Below are 14839 nucleotides of genomic sequence, written 5' to 3'. Positions count from 1 at the left end.
AATTGTATGAAAATATTCTGCTAAAATATGTTTAGCTTTAGTAGAACTCTTAAGTAAATCTAACAATAAATGATGCCCACTTTATTGATTGTGAGTTCAGTACTTTAAAACACCATGAAACGAAGCTTAAGCCAATTTCATCCTGAAAATGAACTTGATTCAATTAATATTTTGAATAAATGTTGTGTGTCTCAGGAAAGTCCCCAAATGCCATGAATGAATGCACAGACTTATGGCCTAGAACAACTTGGCATTTCTCTTGGAAGCCAAATCTTATTTTCATAATCATGGCCTACCACAGAAGACTCTTCTTACATTGGATATATGCCTGATTCATCTAGATGCAAGCCAACTAATTGCTAGGACAACAGATGGGTCTATTCAATCAATGTGCCTATCTGCCAAATAGTGCTAAAAAAAGTCTCAAACTAAAATAAAGTACCCCTCCCCAAATCAGTGCTTGGTCAAATTGTACATATAAATATAGAGACTTTTAATTCTTGTCTTTTTTCATTGTAGGGAATTAGAGAAAATTGTCTAGGTTGGGGTTAAATTCTGCAAAATGCTACTCTAGGGAAGAATGATAAAAACCCAAGTAATAGAAGTAAACACCTCTAAACCACTTATTTCAATACTAATTTAGTAACTGTTCGGCTATTCTAAAGTTTGGGATTTTTTTTACCTGCAATAGAAATGTGATAACAAATGAGTATATCACAGTAGTCCTAATAAAGTATTTCACTCTATATAATGTTGCTGTTCTCCCATTAGTGACTCTTTAACATCTTATAAAAGATTCAGACCATTTCTCTAGCAAAATGCAACACTCTCTCCAATTTGCTCATGCAATCTTAAATGAATCAAAAAGTCTGTGATGCTAGTCCAGTTGTCCATGGACTTCAGTCAGGAATCATTCATTACCCACTAGAGCCTGAGTATTCAAAGGTAGAATTCTGAATTAACTGCTTTTGGTTCTCAGAGCCCTAAGTTTGTGCCTTTAAAAAGAGATTATAAAAAGTGGATGAAAAAAATCTGAATTTTCCAAGAGATTATATAGATTAAGCAGATTGGGGAAGGAAGAGTTAGTGAAAAAAACATGTGGTGGTGGGGTCCAAAAATAAAAATAACAGAATAAGAAGAGTCATAGGAATGCAGTGGAGTCAGCATTCAGAGATGTACCTCACCCAGATCCTAGGCTCTGTTATTTCCTGAACCAGAGGGACCATGTGAAGATCATCTAGAGTAGGGGCACCTGGGTGGCTCAGTCGTTAAGCGTCTGCCTTCAGCTCGGGTCATGATCCCAGGCTCCTGGGATCGAGACCCACATCGGGCTCCCTGCTCGGCGGGAAGCCTGCTTCTCCCTCTCCCACCCCCGCTGCTTGTGTTCCCTCTCTCACTGTGTCTCTCTCTGTCAAATAAATAAAATTAAAAAAAAAAAATTATTTATATATTCTGTCAAATAAATAAAATTTAAAAAATATTTTATTTATATATTCTGTCAAATAAATAAAATCTTAAAAAAAAGTAGAGCAAAAAGAGAAATAGAATATAAATTCAGGGTAGAAACATATGGTGTATTTCTTTCAATATGATATCAGATGAGGAGCTCCCATTAAAAGTAACCATCACCCCGATGTTTATAGCAGCAATGTCCACAATAGCCAAACTGTGGAAAGAGCCAAGATGTCCATCGACAGATGAATGGATAAAGAAGAAGTGGTATATATATACAATGGAATATTATGCAGCCATCAAAAGGAATGAGATCTTGCCATTTGCAACGACGTGGATGGAACTGGAGGGTATTATGTTGAGTGAAATAAGTCAAACAGAGAAAGACATGTATCATATGATCTCACTGATATGAGGAATTCTTAATCGCAGGAAACAAACTGAGTGTTGGAGTGGGGGGTGGGGTGGGAGGGATTGGGTGACTGGGTCATGGACACTGGGGAGGGTGTGTGCGCTGGTAAGCGCTGTGAATTGTGCAAGACTGTTGAATCTCAGATCTGTACCTCTGAAACAAATAATGCAATATATGTTAAGAAAAAAAAAAAGAAGAAGAAGAAGAAGGTAGCGGGAGGGGAAGAATGAAGCAGGGGAAATCGGAGGGGTAGACGAACCATGAGAGACGATAGACTCTGAAAAACAAACTGAGGGTTCTAGAGGGGAGGGGGGTGGGAGGATGGGTTAGCCTGGTGGTGGGTATTGAGGAGGGCACGTTCTGCATGGAGCACTGGGTGTTATGCACAAACAATGAATCATGGAACACTTCATCTAAAACTAATGATGTAAAATGGGGATTAACATAAGAATAAAAAAAAAGTAACCATCAGGGGCACCTGGGTGGCTCAGATGGTTAAGGTCTGCCTTCTGCTCAGATCATGACCCCAAGGTCCTGGGATTGAGCCCCGCGTCAGGGTCCTGGCTCAGCAGGCAGCCTGCTTCTCCCTCTCCCTCTGCCTTTCCCCCTGCTCACGCTCTCTCTCTTTCTGTATCACTGTGTCTCAAATGAATAAATAAAAAAAATCTTAAAAGCAACCATCATATAGTCCATAAATCTTAATCATGTCTCTACCCTAAAATATTCTTCAGTCCCCATCTGTTTCAGTCAGAGTTCAGTGAAGAAAACCGAAGTTGCTCTAAGTATATCAGGGAGAAACGGTTTACATCATGGCATTAGTGCTTATAAAATCATTAGAATTGAAGGAGTGGAATTAAGAGGAAGTCACACTAATGTAGCAGCACATCAAATGGAGAGACTTAGGCTGCTACTACCATTATTACTGCCTTAAAAACTGGCTCTCCTAACCAAATTGCTGGAATGCAGAATCTGGCACCATTAGACATTCAAGTCTCTTCTAATTTTTGCTAGCTGCTTTTGAAAAAAAGTTATCTTTGTTCCACTTCCATCTACCCAATATCTCATTGGTGGAATCTTATATTCATCAAGAACACTAGCTGCAAGGGTACTCAGTAAATGTGGTTTTAAACTTTCCAATGCATCAGAAGAAACTAATTTTTCAATCAGAGTCTAAATGATACCTTAATCTTCTCAAAGCGCCTGGTCCTTGACTCTAGGAACCAGACTTCCTCAATGAGCCAAACTCCCCACAATTATCTAGGCCTAAGGATGCTTTGATCCCACGTACTTTATTTACCCTTGGGATCTTCATCCTTGATAGTACAGCTGGGTTCCATAATTTCATATTCTATGCTGGGTACATTTGGAGGCTTTTTGTGTGTGTATACATGTATGTGTGTGTGGATGTGCACTCGACAATCACCTACAAACTAATACCTTATATCAAACATATTAGAAGACAAGCCACAGAAAGTATTGGCAAAAGGATGAAACCAAAATTTAATCCAGAAAAATATTGGAACTTTCATATACAGATTTTACTCTAAATGTATATTAAATGTTTAAGAATTAAAGGATGCAATTATGAACAGATTATCCACAAGAAAATATTAGGAATAAAAAGAAATATTAAAAAAATAAAATGGCTAGATGAAATTTTATATATTTTTTAAATGAAAACATAATAGGTGAAGTCACTTAGACACTATTAAACAGATATTAAGTGGATCATGGAATGTATCTGAAAATTAATCAAAAGCTAAACATATGAAAGCTAAACATATGAAAAAGGTGCTAAGGTAGTTGAAGTATAGAAAGAGACACTGTCTGATTAGAGTACGAGAAAGAGAAAATGGGAAAAAATGAAGGGAAAAAAGGAGATAATTTTGTAGATTTTTTTTTTGTAGAATTGTTAAAACAGAAGTCCACTAATCTAAGAAGTGTTAGATATTCTAGGAAAAGTCAATACAAAAAAAATCCATACCCAGGCAAGTCAAAATGAAACCAAAGAACATTGATGACAAAGAGAAAATTTTGAAGGTAACCAGTGGAAAAGGAGAGATGACATACAATATCAAAAAAGACAGTAACAGATCTTCCAGTAATAAAAATGGAAATCAGAAAAACAGTTGAGGATGACTTTAAATTTTGAGAAAAAATACCTATAAAACAAACAAAGCTATCATTTAGGAACAAAGGTAAATTTCAACGTTTACAGGTAAAAATTCAGGAAAAATATACCCAACACTTCCCCCTCAAATTAAAATCTGAGAGGGAGACTTTAAGAAAACAAATTCTCCACGAAGTATTGTTGAGATAAAAGAAAGAATGGAGTACATATTATATGGAAAACCCACAGGAACATCCAACATTATTTGAATAAAATAATAATAAATTAATAACTAATATATGATTGCAAATAACCCTGAAAGATTTGACATCAGTAATATATAATGTGCAAGTGAGATTATCGAGTTAATGTATTGAAAATCCTTTTAGGGGTTCCTGGGTGGCTCAGTCATTAAGCATCTGCCTTCGGCTCAGGTCATGATCCCAGGGTCCTGGGATCGAGCCCCACATCGGGCTCCCTGCTCCGCGGGAAGCCTGCTTCTCCCTCTCCCACTCCCCTTGCTTGTGTTCCTGCTCTCGCTGTGTCTCTCTCTGTCAAATAAATAAATAAAATCTTAAAAAAAAAAAAAAAAAGAAAATCCTTTTAAAATCTTTCAGAAGTAAGCAAGTATATCATTCAAATTAAGGTATGAGGAAATTTTGTACATATTTAAATGCTTTAAATTGACCAGCAGAAATATAAAAATTTCTAACTAATAAAAGCAAAGAATAAAATAAGCAAAGTGCATTTTATTGATTCATGAAATAAATTTTTAAAGTGACAGGGCACCTGGGTGGCTCAGTCGTTAAGCGTCTGCCTTCGGCTCAGGTCATGATCCCAGGGTCCTGGGATCGAGCCCCGCATCGGGCTCCCTGCTCAGCGGGAAGCCTGCTTCTCCCTCTCCCACTCCCCCTGCGTGTGTTCCCTCTTTCGCTGTTCTCCTCTCTCTCTGTCAAATAAATAAATAAAATCTTTAAAAAAATTTTTTTTAAGTGACAAAAGAAATATAGAAAAATGAGCTCAAATATAAATACAAATATATATTGCATATGTCATTAAGAAAAATACAATATAAAGGAACATGTCCATTAAATGATAAAGATCAAAGTTGTTTTATAACATACAAATCTATGTGCTATTGAAAAGAGACACATATAAATCATAACGCTATGAATGTTTTGAATATAAATTGATGGAAAAAGTTATATAAGGCAAAATACTACCAATACAAATCAGTTATATCTATATTTTTAGTAGAAAAATATTCTAAAATAAAATTATCTGTAATAGAAAGAATCAGTACTTGATAACAAAGTGCCAACTTCAGAGGATGATATAAAATTGTTTAAATATATGTATCTGATGGTGTAATATTTATACATAAATTCATTTTCGTTTGTCCAAACAATATAAAATCAGTAAAGTTATGGAATGCACAATTATCAAGCCTTGTCTAATAAATCTATGTATTAAGTTCTGTATCTTATACTACAGGGTACACATTAATTTCAAAGACATGAAATTTTTAAAAATATCACTCAGGACGTAAGATCTTCTCAATATATCCTCAAAATTAAGTAACATTGAGAACATTACTGTCACCATTGAATTAAATTATGTTGATAAAAAGGTAAAATTTAAAACCCTTAAAATTCCCATACATGAGCTAAAAATGACTCTTTTAGAAATTAACATATATATACATATATAGGTATATATGTACATGTCTATCATCTATCATCTATCTATCTATCTATCATCTACCTATCTATCTGTAAAACATGTAGAAAGACTATATTTCAAGCCTGAGGAATGCAGCAAAATAGTACATTGAGGAAAATGTGTTGTACTGAAAACTTATTTTAAAAAAAGAGAAAATTCTTAATGTCATAACATCAGTTTCCAATGAGTAATTAGGAAAAAGGAAGAGAGAATAGACACTAAAAAATGAAAACAGATAATTAAAAAAATAGAAACATAATACAATGGAAAAAAAACAATCAAAGAGACACTGCAAAAACAAAATTGTCTTAAGATACTAATAAAGTAGAAACACATTTGGTTTGATTGATGAAGAGAAAAAAGATAAAGCAAAAATAATATGCATAAAAATGGGATAAACAAGATATAGAAAAATTTTTAAATCTGGTATAAACTTATAGTTGCTGTAAGATGTGAAAGCTTAGACACATGGACACTAAATAAAAATATCAAACAAAATTGATTCAAGAATAAAATAAATTATTTTCTTTAATTATTTCTTTGTTAAAAAATCAAGGTAGTAATTTTAATATTTTTCCATTAATAAAAATTAAATTTTACAGGGTCTTTTAAGTATATTTCACCAAAATCTGAAGCGGTATGTCATTCTTACCTTACCCAAATTCTTTGTCTAGGTACAAAGTCAGATAAGAAGAAGGAGAGGAAGGAAAATCACATGTCCATTTTGTTCATGGTTATGAATGCAAAACCCCAAACAAACGTAAATTAAGAAACTGAATCCAGGGGCGCCTGGGTGGCTCAGTCGTTAAGCGTCTGCCTTCGGCTCAGGTCATGATCCCAGGGTCCTGGGATCGAGTCCCACATCGGGCTCCCTGCTCGGCAGGAAGCCTGTTTCTCGCTCTCCCACTCCCCCTGCTTGTGTTCCTGCTCTCGCTATCTCTCTCTCTGTCAAATAAATAAATAAAAAATCTTAAAAAAAAAAAAAAAAAGAAACTGAATCCAGTAAGATAAAAGAGGAATACAATAAAAATAACATTTTGAAAATAATTCTATTTAATTAATTAACTCTAAACAGATTACTAGAAAAGAACTATATTATCTTCTTAACAGAATCAGAAGAAGCATTTAATATAACTTAACACCTATTTGTTATTATTGGGGGGAGAAAACAAGCCTTAATGAATTAAGCTAAAGAGAACTTCCCCACTCTGTTAAATAATATCTGCTTAAAACCAACAAATGAAAACAAACCTTAGATCTCCATAATAAGCACTATCTTAAATCAGGAAAATTTAGATGCATTCATTTTTAAAATCAGCATTTAATTGGGTCAATTTTAGAATGATCAACAAATTAAATACTAATGTTTGTCTCATTCAAGTTGAGAGCTTATGTTTACTATTTCTTTTTAACCAATAATAAAAAAAGGCAAGGAAAACACAAAGGTGAAGGACCGTTTTAAAGAAATATTGGTAATTTTATAACTGCTACTAATCTGAACCTGCTTTTAGGTGATCAAATGCTAGACACTAACATTTGACCTAGCATCTTAGTGCCTGCTACCTACTCTCCCTCTGTGAACTCAGTTACTACATTTGTGATTTCAGTACAGTATTTCTAACCAACACCTGAGCAGTTGACTAGGAGCTTGACCTCCCACTTATGTGTCTTTTCCGTTCAAACCCCCAACTCTTATCATGGATGCATTCAAACTTGTCTGTGTTTTGCACACATATTTTTGTACTAAATTTTTTGCTCTCCATGACCAATATTTGAATGAAATTAAAGGAATATTCAGCAATATAGTTATTACTCCCTCCCCTTATTGTTCTAACTAGGATCTTTATTAAAAAAGGATATTCAGGGAGAAATAAAAGCGATTATGTAAGTTCTTCCTTGGAATGCACTTAGAGAATGTTTGACTTGCCTCTGTTTCCTATTTTTATATTAGAAAATGGAGTGATAGATATTTTAAACAACTACAAGGAGTAGGCCAACACAGAATAAAATGGTTTATATCTTTATAGTTCTTCTTGAGGGCACTGACTCAACTGTTTACTAAGAGGACTAAGCTATCTTTTAGGTATTTTGGAACATATTTAAATATAATGTATATTTTAAATACCATGGCTAAACAGATTGCTTCTGCACTGCACATAATGTCTATACCTATATAATCCCCGATTTTGCTATAATTTATAAGAAAATATCTAATAGGGTCACCTGGGTAGCTTAGCCAATTAAGCATCTGCCTTTGGCTCAGGTCATGATCTCAGAGTCCTGGGATGAGGCCCAGCATGAGGCTCCCTGCTCAGCGGGGAGTCTGCTTCTCCCTCTGCCTCTCTTCATCACTGCCCCCCAGCTTGTGCTCTCTCTCTCTCTCTTGCTCACTCCCAAATAAATAAATAAAATCTTTTAAAAATGTTTAATAAACTATACGTGCCTCTCCATACATATAAAATAAAGAATCTTGACAATTTACGTCAAATTCACAAGTATTGTCTTGCTGCAACCCAAAATCTGATCAGATAAAAGGAGATTTTTGTAGCTTAGATTCTGTAATGTTTTAAATTCTTCCTGATTACACTGGCATATATGCTATTGAAGAGCCTAAACAAAGTTTATTCTATGTGCTCTGTGTACAAAAAATCTCCAGGAACCCCCCCCTCCTTGAGAAATCCAGGCCTAGTTATTCTAAAAATGTGGAAGGGCTTCCTGAAATATATCAAGTTCAATATATTTATGAGTGGAAGAGATTAAGGTTTTCCAGAGAAGGCTCTAAGAATGATGTGCTTCAGACATACTTCAAACATTACTAGAGGTATATAGAGTACTGACATATTGCAATGACTTTTCTATATTACAGCCTTCATTAATTTTAGATCTTTAAAATGTCAAAGGTCCTATACTTTTGGAAAAATCTTCTAAAAAACAATTTTTAAAAATCCAGAACAACTTAAAAGAAGCTATAAACACGTAATGTAAATTTTAAAAGAAAGACTTTGAGAATTTTCTAGAATACTCCTAGAAGAAACTAATATATTTCTTCAGAGAAGAAATTTCTTCATAGAGGAGCCTAAGATTTAGAAGGGCATTTGTGTATTTATTTTAAATTGCCATTATTCTACAGTTATTTCCCAATGTATTTCAGTTATCTCTTTGATCATCCTTCAAAGGATATCAACACACACACCCTCTTATTATCTCCTCTAGTAACATATAGGTTTCTTTTTGTTTGTTTTCTTGTTCTTTTTTGTAAAATATAATTTTATGCCTTATTTACAAGCCAGCTAATCTCAAAGACTTACAGTAGATAAAGATAAATTTAACATCCAAGCTTTTGAAAATTATACGAGCTGATTGATTGATTCAACATCACTGAATGAGGAATGGCAGCTCTGCAAAGTATTTTGCAAGATCAAAATTATCATTAGGAACTGAACAGGTAAAATGAAGTGTGCATATTATTTGAAGATAGAATTTATACCTATATGAATATTTTAATATGCTTTATAAAGAGTTTTTTGTCCCATTATTCTGTCTATAGTATTCCTTCATCTCTAAAATTAAATTTCACTTTTTTTTTATAATCTGAAGCATCAGTTGCATAGTTTATAAGTAGAAATCTTTACAGAAAATTTGGAAATCATATTAGAATTCAAAGATGCAAATATAAGACAAAAATTCTACATTGTTACCTTCCCATTGCTGAGCCTTAGAAGACATCTTAAGTGTATTAGTTAACGGTTTCCCTCCTTCTATTGGAGGGAAAGGAGTATCCAGATTTGTTTGTAGAAATACAAGATCATAATTACATTCATGAGAAACTGGAAAGAACATGTCAAGGATGGAGAGGTATGAGGAAAGACTGAGAGTGAGACCAAAGTGAAAGCTAGAGAGAGAGAGGAGAGATAAATCAAGAGGAAATAAGATGGAAATTCTGGAATAGTCACATTCTTGGAAACACACAAACACACACACACACACACGAAGAAGAAGAAGGCAAAAGCAAGAAGACTGCTGTATTTAATCCGTCTTTGGAGAAAATATGTGGAGGAGTTTGTCAAAGATTTGTGCCAAAGGAGTAAAGTCCTGAAAGAATGAATTTCATTTTGTATAAAAAAATTAAGAAGTAACAAAAAGAATTTTCAGAAACAGCATAAACCTATTCTTTTTACCACTAATTTCATTTGGGTCAGGCCAGGTCACTGCCTTAGTCAGCTTAGACTGTTATATCAAATTACCATAGACTGGGTGGCTTCCATCAGACATTTAGTTTTCACAGTTCTGGAGGCTGGGAAATCAAAATACAGGCAGATCTGGTGTCTGGTGGGAACTCTATATTGTTTTGCATTTAGTTGCCTTTTTCTTGTATCTCTGTATGGTGGAGAGCAGAGAGAACAAGCTCTCATTTCTCTTCTTATAAGGTCAGTAATCATTCAAGAGGGACTTAATCACCGTCCAAAGCCCCTGCTGCCTTAATACTATCACACTGGGGGTTAGGATTTCAACATGTAAATATTGTGGAGTTCACAAATATCCAGTCCATAATAGCCATACACTTTTAAGGTAGGTTTTGTTTTGTTTTTGTTTTCCCATGCATTGCTCTCTGACATGAAGGAGGGAGGGAGCTCTCCTGGTTTAGATCTAAAGAGAATAGGGGGTCAAATTTAGGGAAAATAACAGCTAATATTTCCTGAAACTTACTTTGTGCCAGTGACCAATGAAGCTCTTAATAACATTTAGCTATAATTATTACAAGAGAAAATTATAGTTTTAAATCTACTAATGAGAAATTTAACACAAAGTGAATATGTGAGGGTCTCCTTAAAAACATTTTTTTAGAAATTTTATTTATTTATTTGAGAAAGAGAGAGAGAGGAAGGGAGCATGAGTAGTGGGGAGGGGCTGAGGGAGAAGGAGAGGGACGAGTAGATTCCTGGCTAGCATGGAGCCCAACACAAGGCTCAATCCCAGGACCCTGAAATCATGACCTGAGCCAAGTCAGACAACCTTCTGAGCCACCCAGGCACCCCCTTAAAAACATTTAAAGAGATGTTCATACTCTGAAACTGGAGAGTAGATTTATCTAAGGATCAGCACAGGACTTAATTGTAAAAGTACCAGAACTTCTGGGATAGCTGTTTGTTCAGCCTAATCACATCTCATGAGCTACATTAAAGTCCTAATGGAGAAAGGATTCTTATGATTAACATATACAGGAGGAAAATACCCATGTTTGGTTCAAGGGTGGATTGATTTGGCATGAGTGTACAAGCCATAAATGGACTGCTGCTGCACTATGTTCCCATTCATGGGTGTCCCAAAAAGAGAGTGCTTAGAATAAATTTTCCTAATGGGTAGGGTAATTTTTCCTTCAGTGGGCAGTGTATCTATATTATGTGGAGAAAGACATGGCTTCATGAGCAGTAGAGTCATAAATGATGGAAAATAACTTAGCTCATTGGTCAAGGGCCTAGAAGAAGCATGGTTAGAAGATCAGGGATTACAGGTAAGAAATGGGTAGGAGATATGAATAAGAAGACATATAAATGGCAAACAGGCACATGAAAAGATGCTCAACCTCACTCATCATCAGGCAAATACAAATCAAAACTATAACATCACCTCACACCTGTCAGAATGGCTAAAATTAACAACACAGGAAACAACAGATGTTGGCAAGGATACAGAGAAAGGGGAACTCTCTTATACTGTTGGTGGGAATGCAAACTGGTGCAAACACTCTGGGAAACAGTTTGGAGGTTCCTCAAAAAGTTAAAAATAGAACTATCCTATGATCCAGCAATTGCACTAGTAGGTATTTATGCAAAGATACAAAAATAATGATTTGAAGGGACACATGCACCCCAATGTTTATAATAGCTTTATCAACAATAGCCAAATTATGGAAAGGGCCCAAATGTCCATCAACTGATGAATGGATAAAGACGATATGAGATATATGTGTGTGTGTGTGTGTGTGTATATATATTATTCAGCCATCAAAAAAAAAAATTAAATCTTGCCATTTGCAATGGCAATGACGTGGATGGAGCCAGAGTGTATTATGCTAAGTGAAATAAGTCAGTCAGAGAAAGACAAATACCATATGATTTCACTCATATGTGAAACTTAAAAAACAAAACAGATGAACATGGGGGGAGGGAAGAGAGGCAAACCATAAAACAGACTCTTAGCTATAGAGAACAAACTGAGGGTTCCTGGAGGGAAGGTGGTTGGGGGGATAGGACAAATGGGTATTAAGGAGGGCACTTGTGATGAGCACAAGATGTTACATGTAAGTGATGAATTACTAAATTCTACTCCTGAAACTAATATTACACTATATGTTAACTAACTGGAATTTAAATAAAAATTTGAAACAAACAAACAATAATAATAATAAAGATGCAGACACCTGAAAAAATAAAATAATTCACAAAAAAATAAAAATTAAATAAAGCGCAGGTCATGGATTAAGAAGTCTCCAAAAGGGGCATGTATATGGACTCATAGGAGAGCACACATAGTGTCTTTGTGTTCCACCAAAGAGCACCCACTGCATTAGTGACAATATAAAAACAAGTAGGCAGGATGACTCAGCCAGTAGAAGTTAGTCATTCTCTATCTTTGGTCAACACTGTGCTTCTCTAATAAGTGCATTATTCCAGTAGATATGTAGAAAAAAGGTGGTGATTGCCCTTGGGCCTAAAAGCATGGATTCTTTTTCACTAAGTCAAATTTAGCTATTGTCACTGCTGAATGTCTAACTAGTCACCAACAGAAACCAGCCACTTGGTGTCAAGTTGATTACATAGGACCATTTCTAACCTTGAAAGGAAAATATTTTATCCTGCTCAGAATTGACACACATTTGGGGAATCTTTCCTGCCTGTCATATCCCAGGCAGCAATGCTATTCAAGGGTTTAAATCATGTCTGAGCTATTGTGCATGACCTTGTTTCATATCAAGTGAGTCACATTACAGAAATGGTGATGTAGCTATGAACTCATGATCTTGAGATCCACTGTTATCACAACATATTACACTTCCAGGAAACTTGAACAAATAGCCTCTTGAATATTCAGCTGAGGTACCATCTTGGAGACTTCACAAACAATAATAGAACATTCTTGTTTAGAAATACAACTTAAATCAGTGGATGTCAAAGTTTCATTCCTAGACCAGCAGCATCCCAGTATCATCTAGGACCTTAAAAGAGATGCAAACTGTCAAATCTTATCCTAGAATTACTGAAACAAAAAAGTCTGTAGATGTGGTTTAACAAACAATGTTTTAACACACTCTTTACATGATTCTAATGAATGCTAAATTTTGAGGTTAACTGGCTTAAAACAACAGTCATTATATAGTACTGCACTCCCAATTGTTAGAACACATGATCTGGAAAGAAAGGGTAGAAATAGAAATGGATCTTATCATCATCATTTGGGTAGCTACTTGAAGAAATTGTTTCCTATGCTTTCATAAATTCTGATGTCCCAGTCTGATTTGCAGATAGGGGGAGGTGCTTAGCTGGCAGGCAAACAAAAGAGTTATCATATTATCAAGGGAAATAACCCTGTTTGTCATTAATGTATACATAATAGGGACAAGAAAGAATGTGTCTGTGAGCTAGTTGACTTAATAGAATGATTCTTGGTACCTCTGTGTTCAGTTCCAACTAACAAGGGGCAGGTACAGCAATCATAGATTGATAAGGGAATGAAATTCAATGCTTAGAACCTTCAACAATGCAAATCTGGTTTTGTCCATCAGGCAAACTATCTAGACCAGCGACAGTATGGCCATCCATGGTAGTAAGGGATCTAGAATTCGGGGTGGAGCAAAATTATCAGTTATGGTCTCTAGACCAACTGCAGCAGTGGAATATTTAATTTATCTTATTATTCCATCTCTTGTAAGTTTTCCCAGAAATCTGGCCAACGAGAACATTGAAGAATCTGCAACTGGATGAAATCAGAATGTGGGAATCAAGTGCAATTGAGTAGATGCTGTCAGCAGTTTGTCTTAATCTTCTTTACTGCCATATGTACTCATCTCCCAGGTGCTGTGAATGTTGCCTTCTAATGGATCTCTTTCTTTTGCTGCCCTTTCCTCTGAGAATTGTTCTGGGTCTAAAGGGCCAGCTCCTCTGGGACATCACTCTACCACCTCACAAAGCTGCAATCTGTAGCCTTTGACAGACTGATATGGAGTTAGAGGACATTAGTTCCCATGCCTTAAAGTGAGATCCACTTAGTGGTTCAATTAAACTTTCAGAGCTCTCCAAGGTATCAGAATGAAACTAGACTCTATCTGACATGCTTGCTTAGCTGTTTTCCACCATTTATACTGCTTCTCTCATTTCTGTTATACTGCAAGCACTCATTTAAACAAGAACAGAAAAAATCACCTCTTAAACTTTTTCTAGGTAAATCAAATTGGCATACCTTTCCCCAAAGCAACTGGAGAATATATATGTATATATTTTTTTTTCAAAAAGGTGAAGAAACAGAGAGGAATTTGAATAAAGAAGGCTCAGGGGATTGAGCCCAAGAGAGAGTAGAGTCTCCCGTATGAGGAGGATCAACAGAAACTGGGGGAAAAGAATTCTATCTTTTCTGATAAAGAGGTCAGAATGAAGCAGATTAAAAGGCTCCGAGTACAAATTTCCTTAAAGGACGGAATTATCAGGAGCACCTGGGTGGCTCAGTCAGTTAAGCGTCTGCCTTCAGCTCAGGTCATGATCTCAGCATCCCAATATCGAGCCTCACATTGAGCCCCACATCAGGCTCCCTGTTCAGTTGGAAGTTGGCTTCTCCTTCTCTCTTTGCCTCTCCCCTTGCTCATGCTCGGTGTCTCTCCCTCAAATAAATAAAATCATTTTTTTCCTTAAAAGGACAGAATTATCCAAATTTTTTATGCATTTGAATATATCAAGAGAACTTAGCAGTGAATCACAAACTGAAACTAATTAAGTATACAGACAGTTAATAACTTTGTAAATAATCAGTCTTTTCTTCTTGCTACTTTGGAAATGATCTGTGTATCTTTGATATCCAATTTTACAATAAAATAAGTAAGGGTTTATATTTATCTGTACTTCTTGGGATTTATTGTACTTTCAGTATCTGAG

This window comes from Mirounga angustirostris, unplaced genomic scaffold, assembly GCF_029215605.1.
Source record: "Mirounga angustirostris isolate CCGP_5_RB_7025 unplaced genomic scaffold, mMirAng1.0.hap1 SCAF_2, whole genome shotgun sequence".
Taxonomy (NCBI): domain Eukaryota; kingdom Metazoa; phylum Chordata; class Mammalia; order Carnivora; family Phocidae; genus Mirounga; species Mirounga angustirostris.
Note: the sequence above shows the minus strand (reverse complement) of the source record.